Source organism: Rutilus rutilus, assembly GCF_951802725.1.
Source record: "Rutilus rutilus genome assembly, chromosome: 16".
Classification (NCBI taxonomy): Eukaryota; Metazoa; Chordata; class Actinopteri; order Cypriniformes; family Leuciscidae; genus Rutilus; species Rutilus rutilus.
The window spans coordinates 4,395,755-4,408,546 of record NC_140224.1 but is presented as its reverse complement, the minus strand read 5'-3'; the positions used below and the strand labels follow the sequence as shown (position 1 = coordinate 4,408,546).

General features: G+C 38.3%; 2 long non-coding RNA genes across 3 annotated transcripts; both read left to right on the top strand.

Moving 5' to 3' along the window:
• The first annotated feature begins 2,960 nt into the window (after positions 1–2,960).
• Positions 2,961–4,308, top strand: LOC311306210. Of its 2 annotated transcripts, XR_014630150.1 has the most exons (4): positions 2,961–3,030; positions 3,120–3,180; positions 3,973–4,091; positions 4,216–4,308. It is a non-coding gene; the product is annotated as an uncharacterized lncRNA (long non-coding RNA). The 2 variants fall into 2 exon arrangements; XR_014630151.1 differs by lacking the exon at positions 2,961–3,030 and having other exon boundaries at positions 3,041–3,180.
• A 67-nt stretch (positions 4,309–4,375) lies between these two features.
• LOC311306209 lies at positions 4,376–5,362 on the top strand. Its single transcript, XR_014630149.1, has 5 exons — positions 4,376–4,513; positions 4,616–4,676; positions 4,837–4,906; positions 4,997–5,115; positions 5,223–5,362. It is a non-coding gene; the product is annotated as an uncharacterized lncRNA (long non-coding RNA).
• Positions 5,363–12,792: the final 7,430 nt, after the last annotated feature.

Sequence of the window (12,792 nt, the reverse complement as noted above, 5' to 3'; positions counted from 1 at the left end):
ATGCTTTGAGGTGAAGTTCTTCCATACAAACAATATCTGAATCTTTACCATGGCCTTTCAACAAGTCATAGAGAGGCTGAGCAATCGAGGCATATTCTTCAATCCACGGTCTACAGTAACCTGCTGTTCCTAAAAATGAGCGTAGTGTTTTAATGGTAGTAGGCGGAGGTATGGCTTTGACTGAAGCTGTTCGATCCTGTGTAATAGATCTATTTCCTGCACCAATTGTTTGACCCAGAAATGTGACTTGCTTTTTAGCAATTTGAGCTTTGTGAAAGCTGCATTTGTGTCCTTTTTTATGCAAATAGTCCAACAATGATGCCAATTCAGTTTGATTTACCTCGTGGTCTGTTGAGGCAATCAAAATATCATCGACATATTGGATCATAGTGGACTGTTTTACTGGACATTCTGGGTCACACAAATCACGTCTGACAGCCTGATGGTATATTGTCGGGGAGTTTTGAAATCCCTGAGCCAATCGGGTCCACTGATATTGTTCATGGTCAACTGTGAAAGCTAACCATGGCTGGCTGTCAGAGTGCAATGGTACAGAAAAGAATCCATTAGACATATCAATTACTGAAAAAATCTTACAATCTAATGCTAAGCCATTACAAATTGTAGATGGATCTGCCACTAGTGGGGTGATTTTATCAATGTTTTTATTGGCTACTCTGTAGTCTATGGTGAGTTTCCATGTCCCATTGGATTTCTTGATGGGCCATATGGGTGAGTTACAGGGACTGTTGGTTTTAACTAGCACTCCTTGCGTCAGCAGCTTTTCTACAATAGGTTTAATTCCCTGTATGGCTTCCTTACTGATCAGATACTGTTTGGTAACCGGGGGTGGAGTTCCTGTCAATTTGACTGGTTCTACACCTGTCAATAAACCACAATCATCCTTGTCATTAGCCCAAATTGGATGATTCAGTAAGAAAGCATACTCTGGAGGGATTGCATTATTGGTAGAAATGTGTGCTGAGAAAATTTTAATGCTAGCAGATTCTGAGGACATGTCTAAAGTTAGACACTGCATGAAAAGTGGGATTTTCGACAGTTACCGGCGCTGTAAATTGTCGTGGAAGTTCAGGTTTACGACTGCAAACGGCAATTTACAGGCAACACTGCAAACTGTCGGAAATTGTCGGAAATTGACGTGAGACTTGCTTGCCCCGTGACCCCCCTCCCTCTAATGCTTTAACATGTAAATGAGACTGCTGTGAGCTTTACAAATGCAAATGAGGGTAGCAGGGGGAGTTTTATCCCAGGTGACTCAAAGGTATTAACTTAATTCTAAAAAAAATACAATATTTATTTATAACGCAAAATTAAAAACAGCCAAGGCTGACCAAAGTGCTGTACAGGGCAATAGATAAAATGCAGGGCAGAAACAGGACAATTAAAAAAAAAAACAATAGTTGTGTCAAGGGGTATTAAAAGTTTTCAAGGATGTTTTGAAGATGGAAATTGAGGGAGCTAGTCTGATATAGAGGGGTAGACTGTTCCAAAGTTTTGGGCCTGCAGTTGCAAAAGTGCAGTCGCCTCGTTTTTTAAGTCTGGATCTGGGCACGATGAGAAGACAGTGATCACTGGATCTCAAAGTACGAGATGGAGTGTACGGGCAGCGGAGATTGGTCAGATATTGGGGGGCCGGTTTGTTAAGAGCTTTATACACAAATAGTAAAATGTTAAAATCAATCCTGAATGTGACAGGTAGCCAGTGGAGTTTGAATAAAATAGGGGTGATCGACTCATATTTGCGTGTCCCGGTGAGAAGTCTAGCCGCTGCGTTTTGAACTAGCTGTAGACGAGAGAGAGAGGCCTGAGATAGCCCAAAATAAAGTGAGTTACAATAGTCTAAGGCCATCCTTAAAAATATTCTTGTTTGCCGTAACCCGATCGACCCTGTCAATTTAGTAGCCTACCGACCCAATTATTTATTTTTTCCCCCTTTTAGTCTGACCGACTTGCCGGCTGAAACTTGTGTTAAGACCGACCGCTTTTTTGTAACTCTTCAAACAACTAATATTCTAATTCTAACAACTAATACTGCATACAAACATAAGCTATAGCAGTGTGATTTTTATTTCAAAATAAGAGATTTTTGTTTAACAGTAACACCAGTGACACAACTCCAGGGGACCACTACTTTCATTATAAATTTTATAATATGTATTCTGCATTTTTTTATATATATCATTTACATAATATATTTGATAGTTATGTATACATTATTGTATTTTAAATGGTGTAAAAATCTGTTATTGACCTCAAAATAAAGCATTTTCCCTCTGTACATGACTGGGGACGAGCACTTCTGTGGTGCTTGAAATTCTATATAATTCATAAAAATCAAATATTGCCACATTGATGGCTCAAGAGGGTGTAATTGTTCAAATAACATATTGTTTTATTTTAAAATGTGAAACACGTTTATTTTAAAAGTGTTTTTTAAGTGTAATATTTCTGTAAAGGCTAGGGACAGAAAAATGGACATTTTCATAGAATGACCCTCTTACATTTTAGCTTAAATTGATATATTTAATGAAAGTAGCTAGATTAGTTATATGTGTCATTAGCAATAGCCAATGTTATGTAAAAAAGACACAAAACCATTTATTTCAACAATTAATTTCAATCAGGCTTTGCCACAAAGGTAAAATGTGCATTCCATGCAAACAGCATCACAATCTCTTAGAGGCCAACCACTGTGCATAATACAACACGAACAGAAGATTGTATTTGACTCATGCTGCATACACATACGCAATGACAAGAATTATGCCTGCTGTACATATAGAGTTACAACTACGATTAGAGTTGTTTACATAAAATGTACCTCGTTTCTATTTTGCATTAAAAATGTTTGTGGCCCCTTTAAGAAATCCCTCTCTTCTCGCGATACTATTCACTTGTGCTGGACGCGTGCGCGCGACCAGAGAACGGCAGCCATTTTTCATTGTTCAGGAGAGCTCCATGACGGTGCGTGCATCGATCGGATTCTGTGTTATACGTTCTTCTTTCTCGGTAAATATTACTCCAATATCTTTAATATGCACAAATAAGTTGTGAAGCGAAGTTAAAAGAACATTTGATGTGTACATTTTTGTTTATAGATTTATTTGGAGCGCATGTGTGACGAGGGAACCTCGTGGTGATCGGACGGTAAAGGATTGGGTATGTACGTTTTATGGTTTATGGGGGAAATTACTGATGGCATGTTTATTTGATAAATCTGTTAATGAGTTGAATCTATATTCTGTGATTATACAGTATAACTTTATGGTTAAATGCATATTTCTGGTTCCGCATGGCATGATTAAACGTGGGTTGTGGCTTTGTTAAAGTGCTTTTATTTCTCTTGTAACTTAGGCCTAAGTTACCTCAGCCACTGCCGTATTCCAGTTTGTGTTATCGTATTTAATTGTAGCCTAACATATTTTGGTTTGGAGAAATCAATTTAAATCTGACCAGTTGCAGTGTATTACACTGCATTTCAGTTTGAATTGAGTTAAGTATTCTGTGGATTTGGGCATTGATCCACTGGTTAAGCTTTTTGTGACATTTGATTGTCATCAAATTTACTGTAAACTGTTTCTACAATTTCTTTCTTTTTTTTTTTTTACTAGTGAAATCTATTTTTTTTTCTTGTGAAATCTCTTAGAACAAGGCAAACTTTTTTCTTAATCAGACTTTTATCTGTTTAATTGTGCCTCCATTGACCGCTGTCACTTATTTTAAACAGCAGTCAGAATAAAACCCCAATTTCAAAAAGCATAGTTTGCTTCCGGTGTGTATTTCTTCAAGTATTTCTTCAATTTCACCCGGTTGCATTTTTTCTCCTTTGTTTAATTTTACTGTGACTTATGTTGTTCTTATTAATTTTACTGTGACTTATATTGTTCTTATTAATTTTACTGTGATTTATGTTGTTCTTATTAATATCACTCTCAATTAATTGTTTTCCAGCTGCCTTTAAGACATATTACACGACAGTGCGCAGGAGCTTCAGGTACAAACAACCAGATCTTGCATTGCAGGCGGAAGCTGTGGTGAATTCAGCTCGGAGTCGAGCGAGAAGAAAGACGGTAAGATTTATTAGATTAGATTCGTTTTTGGTCAATGTGACTATTTTTCAGGTGCATTAATAGATGTGTGTTGTCCATACGCAGTGCATTGGGCAGTACTGATTGTCTTTATTGGTTTTAACAGCTGCTAAAAGCGAGACAGAGTGTGCTAGCTGAGGATGAGGTGGGCCTTCGGAAGTGTGCTACCATAGACCTGATGTCTGATGAGGAAGACGGCATTGTCGGCGGGGTGTCTGGATGGATTGTGCGACCTCCGTCCTGTCGCAGCCAGGAGCTCACCGAGCTCTGTGCCACGCTGCAGTCGAGATTAGAGGCGACTCCAAAGTACAGGGCAACGCACCACAGACGTCTGCAAAATGGACTGAATTCAGACAGAATGCCGCTAGTTACCTGCAGCTGTATTTTGTCAGGCCTTGTGAAATGTAAGAATATTCTGTTTTTCATGATTTCATCATAAAGCAAGAGGTCATGGGATTGATGGCTATTATTTGTTTAATAATTGTAAATAATCCTGTAATTTACAGGAAGCAGTATGCCATCTTCACAACTCTGAGACAAATTGTGGGCGCTACAAACTGGATCAAGGTAAAAAAAAAAAGAATCTTACATTCTTTTATTTTTTTACTTCCATAAAAACTTACAAACATTTTAAAGGTAAGATTCAAAGAATATGCTTTCATTCTCTTGTATAAGAAAATAGATCCGTTATAGTTTACGATCTTAATCATACATTTTGTTTCCATAGCGTAACCTCACATTTACTCAGAGCTATGTCTGCAAGTCCAGATTTTCATGACGCTGATCATGACGACATTGTAAGTAACTTTTACTATTTTCTCCTTGTTTCATTTTACTGTGACTTGTGTTGTTTTTATTCATATCACTCTCATTTAATTGTTTTCCAGCTGCCTGTAAGACATACTACGAGACAGTACGCAGGAGCTTCAGGTACAAACAACCAGATCTGGCATTGCAGGCCGAAGCTGTGACGAGTTCAGCTCGGAGTCGAGCGAGAAGAAAGAGGGTAAGATTTTTAGTCAATGTGACTATTTTTCACGTGCATTAATAGATGTTTTGTGTCCATACACAGTGCATCACAGTACTGATTGTCTGTATTGGTTGTTTTTACAGCTGCTAGAAGCGAGACGGTGTGCTAGGTGAGGATGACGTGGGCATTTGGAAGTGCGCCACCATAGATCTGATGTCCGATGAAGTTCAACCACCAGCCAGGAGCTCACAGAGCTCTGTGCTACGCTGCAGTCGAGATTAGAGGCGACTCCTAAATACAGGGCAACGCACCACAGACGGTTTCAAAGTGGATCGAATTCAGAGAGAACGCCGCTAGTCACCTACTACAGCTCCGAAGATGAAAACAGACACTGAGCTTCCAATTTGTTGTGTGTGCAGATGATCTATGCTTTGTACATAGGTGTATATTGTTTTGTGTCTGTGCTAATAAAGCTCTTTCTTTGAATAAACAGCATGTCCCTGGCAAATTTTCCATTCCTTTATAAATTCATGTCCTTGATGGTAATAATAGTGTAGTCCATAGGTTAACAATGACATGAATATACCACAGAATAGCATATTATGAATATAAAAAAAAAATTATATATTATTATTTATGTGAATATTATAATTTTTTGAATTTTTAATGAGCAAGGGTGACCAATAGTAACAGATCTGCCAACCAATCACGAGTGATTTTTCTTGTTTAAACCACGTGGGTTCAACCAATAGTGAGTGAGGAAATTCAAGCCTTTCTCTGGCGGGAGCTGCTATTCATATGGTAATTAGAGCCATTCACACCTCCGGCACGAGCGCTCTGCATACGTCATGGTTCGTTTCCGACAATATTCGGCACAGACGAACGCGACGTTCACAGGCTGTAAATTGTCGTTAACTGCCGAAAATTAGGGAGATTTGCGGCCGTTTACGGGGTCGGAAATCCCAATTTTCATGCAGTGAGATGTACTTGTCTCAGAAGATCCATGCCTAAAATTGCACCTGTATTCAATGGAGCACATAACAATTTTGTTGTCAGAGTTTTTGGGCCAAATTGTACCTCTGTGGGCGGGGTTTCATACAAAACAGAATCTTCACCTATTACGCCAGAAAGTTTGGTTTTCTTGTACGGGATGTCTAAACCTTTAGCCAATTTTGTAGGAATTATCGTAATCTCTGCACCTGTATCAAGCAAAAAGTCAATCTCTCTTTCTTTTATGCTACCTTTCACAAAAATTCTTTTGTCATTATGATGGATTACCGGGGAAAGGTAGCTACTCACAGCCCCAACAATTAGTTTTTTTCCTGTTCTTTTTGTGCTCTTAGAAGAGCCTGCGCGAGCTGTCCTAAAGTTTCAGTGGACATTGGCTGAACTGCGTCCGGGTTGTAGGCAGGTTGAGAAGGGGCCGAATTATGCATAGCATTTCTTTTTGTATCTTGCAACTTCTTCCTACACTCTCGCTCCCAATGTCCTAAGTTTCCACAGTAGTGGCATTTGCCTTCTTTTAAAGACCACCTGTTTTCTTGTTTCGTTGGGTTAAACGTAGCTGCTGCTATTCTCACTTGAGTTTTAACATCAGCATCTCTTTCCCATGTAGCTGACCTGTCTAGGTTACTTCTGAGAGTTCCGTTAGCCCACGTAACATGTAGGAATGGCAAGGCTGATCTGTATTCAGCTATAAGACCATCTGCCCAAATTCGGCTTAGAGCTCCTCTATCCTCTAGTACACTTTCAGAATCCTCCACTATTCCACTGTAAGTTGCAGCTGCCTGACAAAATCTTTCAGTGTATTCACTTATAGTCTCTCCTTTCTTTTGTACACATCTAGTAACTTTCGACCAATCTATTTTGGGTCCTAAGAGATTCTTTAGGATTTTCAAAACACTTTCTCTCAAATCGCCTTTACTGGCATGTTGTAGTTCAGACGTAACAGCAGACTCAAAATTGTTGAATTCAGATTCAGTTAGAATTTGTGACATCAGCTGTGTTACTTCTGGCAACGACATGTCGTAAAGACGCATTTTACTTATCAATGCTCTTCTAAATTCAGAAAAATGTGTGCGTGCTGAGGGTAAACTCTGGGATAGTCTCTCGATATCTTTGGGTCCTAGCGCTTTGGCAATAGTTTGTACTTGGACAACAGAAGAGTTGAGAGGAACACTTTCAGTTCCCTCAATTCCCTGAGACCTTCTCCTAGCGCCACACACCTTCACTGAATCTACTGGCTTATCAGTTACTGATTGGATGGCTACATCTGTTTCAAAAAAAGCTTGTAAGTCAGGGTAAATGTTATCTGGCTGACTAACTTCTACATCAGTTTTTTCTATAGCTTTGTTGCGGCTCAATTTCTTAGTCAACGAAGATATTCTAGCACGTAGCTCATTTACCTGTTTCTCTAGCTCTGAGTTGCGCTTAGACTGTTCTGTAGCTTTTGCTAAAACATATTCTCGCGGGCAACAAATAATGGCTTTCATATGTTTTTTGCGGATGCTTGCTCCAAGCACCTTTTTACACTCATCTACTGACCAAGTTTTGTCTGGGTGAATTTCATATTTCTGAGTTAGTTCCTGTCTAACTTTTTCAGTGACTATTAGGTCCATTTGTTCTCTTAACATATTTTTGAATTCACTTTCTGACCACGATGGAGTCGCGAAGCCACCTTTTTCCGTTGTGGGGATCAGTCTGGCATTTTTTCTAAACATTTCTGTGAGTTTTCTTTGTTACCACACAATAAAAAACTAAAAAAACTAAAACTTCTCTAGGGTACACTTGTTAACACATCAGCTATTGTTAACTTTCCAAATGACCAACACTTCACACTTAACCTCCCTGCCTACAAAAAAAAAAAAAAAAAACAGAGGATAAACCAAAATATTAGCAATTTACGCTAAAATCTTCCCTGCCTACAGAAACAGAGGATCAACCAAAATAACTAGCACGTAAAGCTAATTCTTCTCTGCCTGAAGCAAAGGATAAACCAAAATATTAGCACATATGCTAAAATCGTCAGGCTTTGAGATCTTTGAGCTTGAAGTTTCAATCTGGAGGAAGCTGGAAAAATTCAGTCTGGTAATCTTTGTTTAGCTGGAAGTTTCGCTCTCCAAGTTTCGATTCCAAAAGATGCAGTCTGGAAAGCAGATCTTTTGTTGAGCTTGCTGTTTCAATCTGGATTCAGGTCTTTGAGCTTGAAGTTCTTTGAGTTTCCTTTTTCTCCATCCGGGTCACGGCACCAAGCTGTTGTGAACTTAGAATCGAAAGACCAGGAGACTTGGTTGTTTCTTCAGCAGGATTCTTTATTGAGAACACGAGCTGTCGGTAGCTGCAGTCACCAAGTCTGACGTGAATGTTCTCTTACAGTTTATATACATTTAGGGGCAGGAACCGAAAAAGACAGGTTTAGGAACCGGTTTTAGACTGAGAGCATTGCCCACCCTAATCCACTCAGCATATCTATTCAAACACTGAGATCCGAGTACAGGACTGGCTGGACTTTCTTGCTAAAACACAAACTCCAAGAGTTTCAGTAAAACAGGACTGACCAGAGTCGTTTGCTAGAAAACTCTGATAATCATAATTTATACCTAACCTTAACATGCTAAATTCAATGTAAACCTAAATTAAGCATTTTAATAAATCTGGATTTCCACATCTCTCTGCCACTCCTCAGTCTGTCTTTTGGCCAAGCCACGGAGGAGGCAATTTTGCATAATGGCAGGATGTTTTTCTTGGATGTTTCTGCATCAACACAGTCTTTGTCCATACCAGCCCCTTGGAAGTTTCAGCTTCCTCTTTAAGAGGGGATGAAGGCCCACCAACCAAACGCCTCTTCTTTTCTCTGCAGCCGTGTCCTTATGTTTCTTGCTCTCACTTGTTGCACAGTCCAGTTGCTGTTGTTTATGTTGAGGCAGCCGTCCCAAGAGATGTCTGGTGTCATCTGGAAATTGAACACTCAAAGATCCGTGTTAATCAAATTCATCCTTTATAAATTCTTCAACCGTCTCTTTCAATTGTCCCTTAATTTCAGAAGTCTCATCTGGTTGATAACAGCAGTTGCCCAATGCAATTTTAATAAAGCAAGTTCTTCTTTGCAGAAAAGAGCAAGCATTTTTCTTCTTTGCAGTATGCAGAAAATAGCAGCCTTTCAGTCTGTCTAAGTTGCCTTATTTTCAGTCACATATATAGTATTTTTATCACTCGGTATATCGATCTCTACTCTCTCAAGCATTTTAGGATTAAATCAACGAGTCTCATTACTGTGAAATGTGTATAATACAGTATGGCTGTTAAAAAATGTCTGTTTAGCTTGGTCACCCAATCCTGCTCATTCAACACAATGCACAAGTTATTTTAAGTTAACGCAATCCAAAGATCTCAATTTCTGCAATGGCTCAAATTTAAAACTGTCTCCCAGGGACAACAAGATGCAAACATCATAGGCCATGTCTTAATATAACAGGTCAGTCATACCCACATCTAGCATGTCTCTCTATATATACATGTTTTATCTCTAAATGTCAGATATTTCTATAAACCTTTTTTATCAATTATTTGATTTTCCTCTGGGAACTAAACAAACTACTTATACTAAGGATAAAACTTCAGTGTTTTTGATGGCCACCAGTTTGCGCAATCCTCCATATCAATCCTTGTTAGGCCTGCTTATTAATTTAATGCCCCCATAGACCAGTCAACTAGCATTTAAGCAATTTTTATACTTTCTTTCAGGTTAATTTCTTATCAATTATTTTTATTGGTGTTTTCTTGGTATTTGTGATATTAGTCTACTTTTAATTCTGACTGGATTAGCAGATTTCACCAATCTTACTTGATCTCTTAGAAAACTGTTTTTGAATACCTTTTTATTTATTTATTTATTTATTTATTTATTTATTTATTTTATTTTTTTACGAATGTTTCAGTGTCTCTGCACATAGCCACATCTAATGTTCCCTCAGCTGGTCATTTTGTTTTTAGGCTTCTTTCCCCATTTTTGGAGGGTTGTCCTATAGTATCTCTGCAAAATTAATAGTTTGATCTTGGTATCTCTATGGGTGTTGATGCCATTATAATCTTAATTATTATCTGTGTGTTTCACTCATTTCTAGTATACCTTACTAACCCCAGCTTGCATCTATTCTTAACTAGTTTTCAGCAAGATGGTCAGACATTTATTAAGATATCTGATTAGTCTTTCTCAGGTATTTTTAAAAATGCAGCTCCTCTATTACAGGTCCACTTGTGGGGATGACAGTTACAAATAAAATCTCTCAGAGTGTTGTTCAAAGTGTATGTTGGAAATGGTTACTCACTTTCTGGTTTATATTAGTAGTCAGAACTAAGGGTGGTCAGAACTAGGAAAGGTGAACTCTTTCTCTCTGTCTCCCTCCTTTCCTTCCTCACACACACACACACATGCAGTCTCACTTTCTTCTTGTAGCCCCTCCTCTCTCTGTAAGAGGCAGCCCCTCCTCTCTCTTTCTCATATCAGTCACCATTTACTTTTGCTATATGAGAGAGAAACAAGTGTTCTTTCATAATTCTAGTTTTTCTTTATAAATGAATATCGTTCTTTTTCAAACAGTCCTAATCTGTGCCTTTTACGCGCACACACACACTTTTACTTTATTTTTCAATGAAGAGGCAAAGCCTTTTTTTTTTTTTATTTGTCTCCCCGTTTCCTCTCCTGCCCCTCCTATTTGTCCATTGTTGGTACTGTACATTCTCAGTACTGACTGCTCTTTTTTGACAACTGACTGCACTTCTGTCTTTTTCATGAATTTCTACCAACATATTACTGGTATGGTTGGGGTTGCTCCTCAAAACTACCACTACCACCAGTTTTTCCAGTGTTCAATTATCTACCTGTGCTGGTCTGATTTCTCCTCCCTGTCCGACTTTAACGATTGTGTCACTTTCCCACTTTTCTGGCCTTGAACTCACTACCATATGCATGTTCCTCAAAATCATGGCTCCTCCGAAACCCAGAGGCCAAGTATACCAGGCATTTCTTTTCAGGTTTGGGATGTACAATGGATTTAGCTTTATTTCTGATTTTGTCAGCAATGAATCCAAAAGGGTAGGTTTTAGAAGGTCAAATCTGTTCAAGTGTGGTCTCAGGGCTTCAAGAGTTATCTGTTTTTTTTATCACATCACGCCAATCCACTAAGAGCCACTCTCGTTCAACCTAGTTCAAGTTTGTTATTCTTGTCAATTTTTTCAAAAGCTCATCCTTCCCTTGGTCTGTTAACTCTTGTCTCTGCCCTTCATTATCTATGAACTCTTTTTCTAACCAGAAGTGATTCTTAATTCCTTTGGTTAGTTTTAATGCCTCTTGAAAATCATTCTCATCTTTTCTTTCTTTCTGCAATCTAGTCTCCTCTGCCTCATAATTATCTCTCACTCTAGACCACATGTGTACTTTTCTTCAGGTGTCAAAAGGTGAAATCTCTTCTCTCCCTCCTTATTTCTTTATCTCAATACAAACGCTTTCAGTCTGTTATAACATACACTCATACACCCGGCATTTCAAACACACAGTCACTCAGCCACGCACAGAGCCACTCACACACACACACACAGAGCCGCTCTCACACACTCATTTATTATTTTCCTATTTTTCTTGTAACAAATGAAAAGACAAAGTCAATCAATCAAACTTTTGACAATATGGGCTATGTTTCCCTATCCGAATCACAACACTTATAGTCCGGAAGATGGCAAATAGCCGACAAAGCCAATTTCGGGGAATATTCTTTGTTCTTTGATATCTTGATTTTTTTATTTTCCTGTCATCAATTTTTGTTTTATCATCCATTAAACTTTTAATAACACTGATTCAAAAATTATTTCTTATAAGAGTTTTATTTCATGTGCCTTTGTCTGTCTCAGCTTTCTCAGCCTGATTACTCCCTTTTTTCTCACTGAGCGTCAAGGCCACTCACACACATGTAACAATTTCGGGGCAGTGGCTCAAATGTAATTTTATGCAGAACATAGAGCTCAGTTAAAAGGCACTTTATCTCTGCGTCTCCGTCCTTTCTATGAATTCTGCTCAAACACGGCTATATCATTTCTAACTTTTAATTTCTATCACTTTGGGTTTTTTAGAAAAACACATTGTGATGATGCTAGGTCAATTACATCATCACTAGAGTACCAGTCTAATGCTTTTCTGAATTTACTTGGTGTGTTGAGTCCAGAAATAAGTTATTGTATATGGTGTGTTGACAATGTATATGAGAATGGACAGTACCAACATCAAGTGTGCAATGTGTTAGTGTTGAATGATAATAGAGAGTCATTGTTTGCTTTAAATTATTTCTTTATTGTGTGAGTTTACATTTTATAGCATATGTTAGATCTTACCTGTTTGATCCAATGTTTTGGAGGTGGGTTCGGGTAGTGTGCATATCCGGAATGTACCATTTTACAAAATGGAGGGAAACATGAGTGCTATGAGGTGTCAATGTTTAATGTAAGTTTTTTTGTGGTGTTATGTTATGCATGTTTGTATTGTGGTTACCACATGTCAGAAATGAGTTCATGAACAGTAGTTATGTTTTTTATGTATTAATGTTAGCTGTGGAAGTTTGTGATGAGTGTTACGGGCAAAGTTCCTACCCCGTGATAATGGTTTGTCCCACCAGAGTTTGGGCAGGAAAACTGTATATTTAAACAATGGATTGAGCAGGTTGA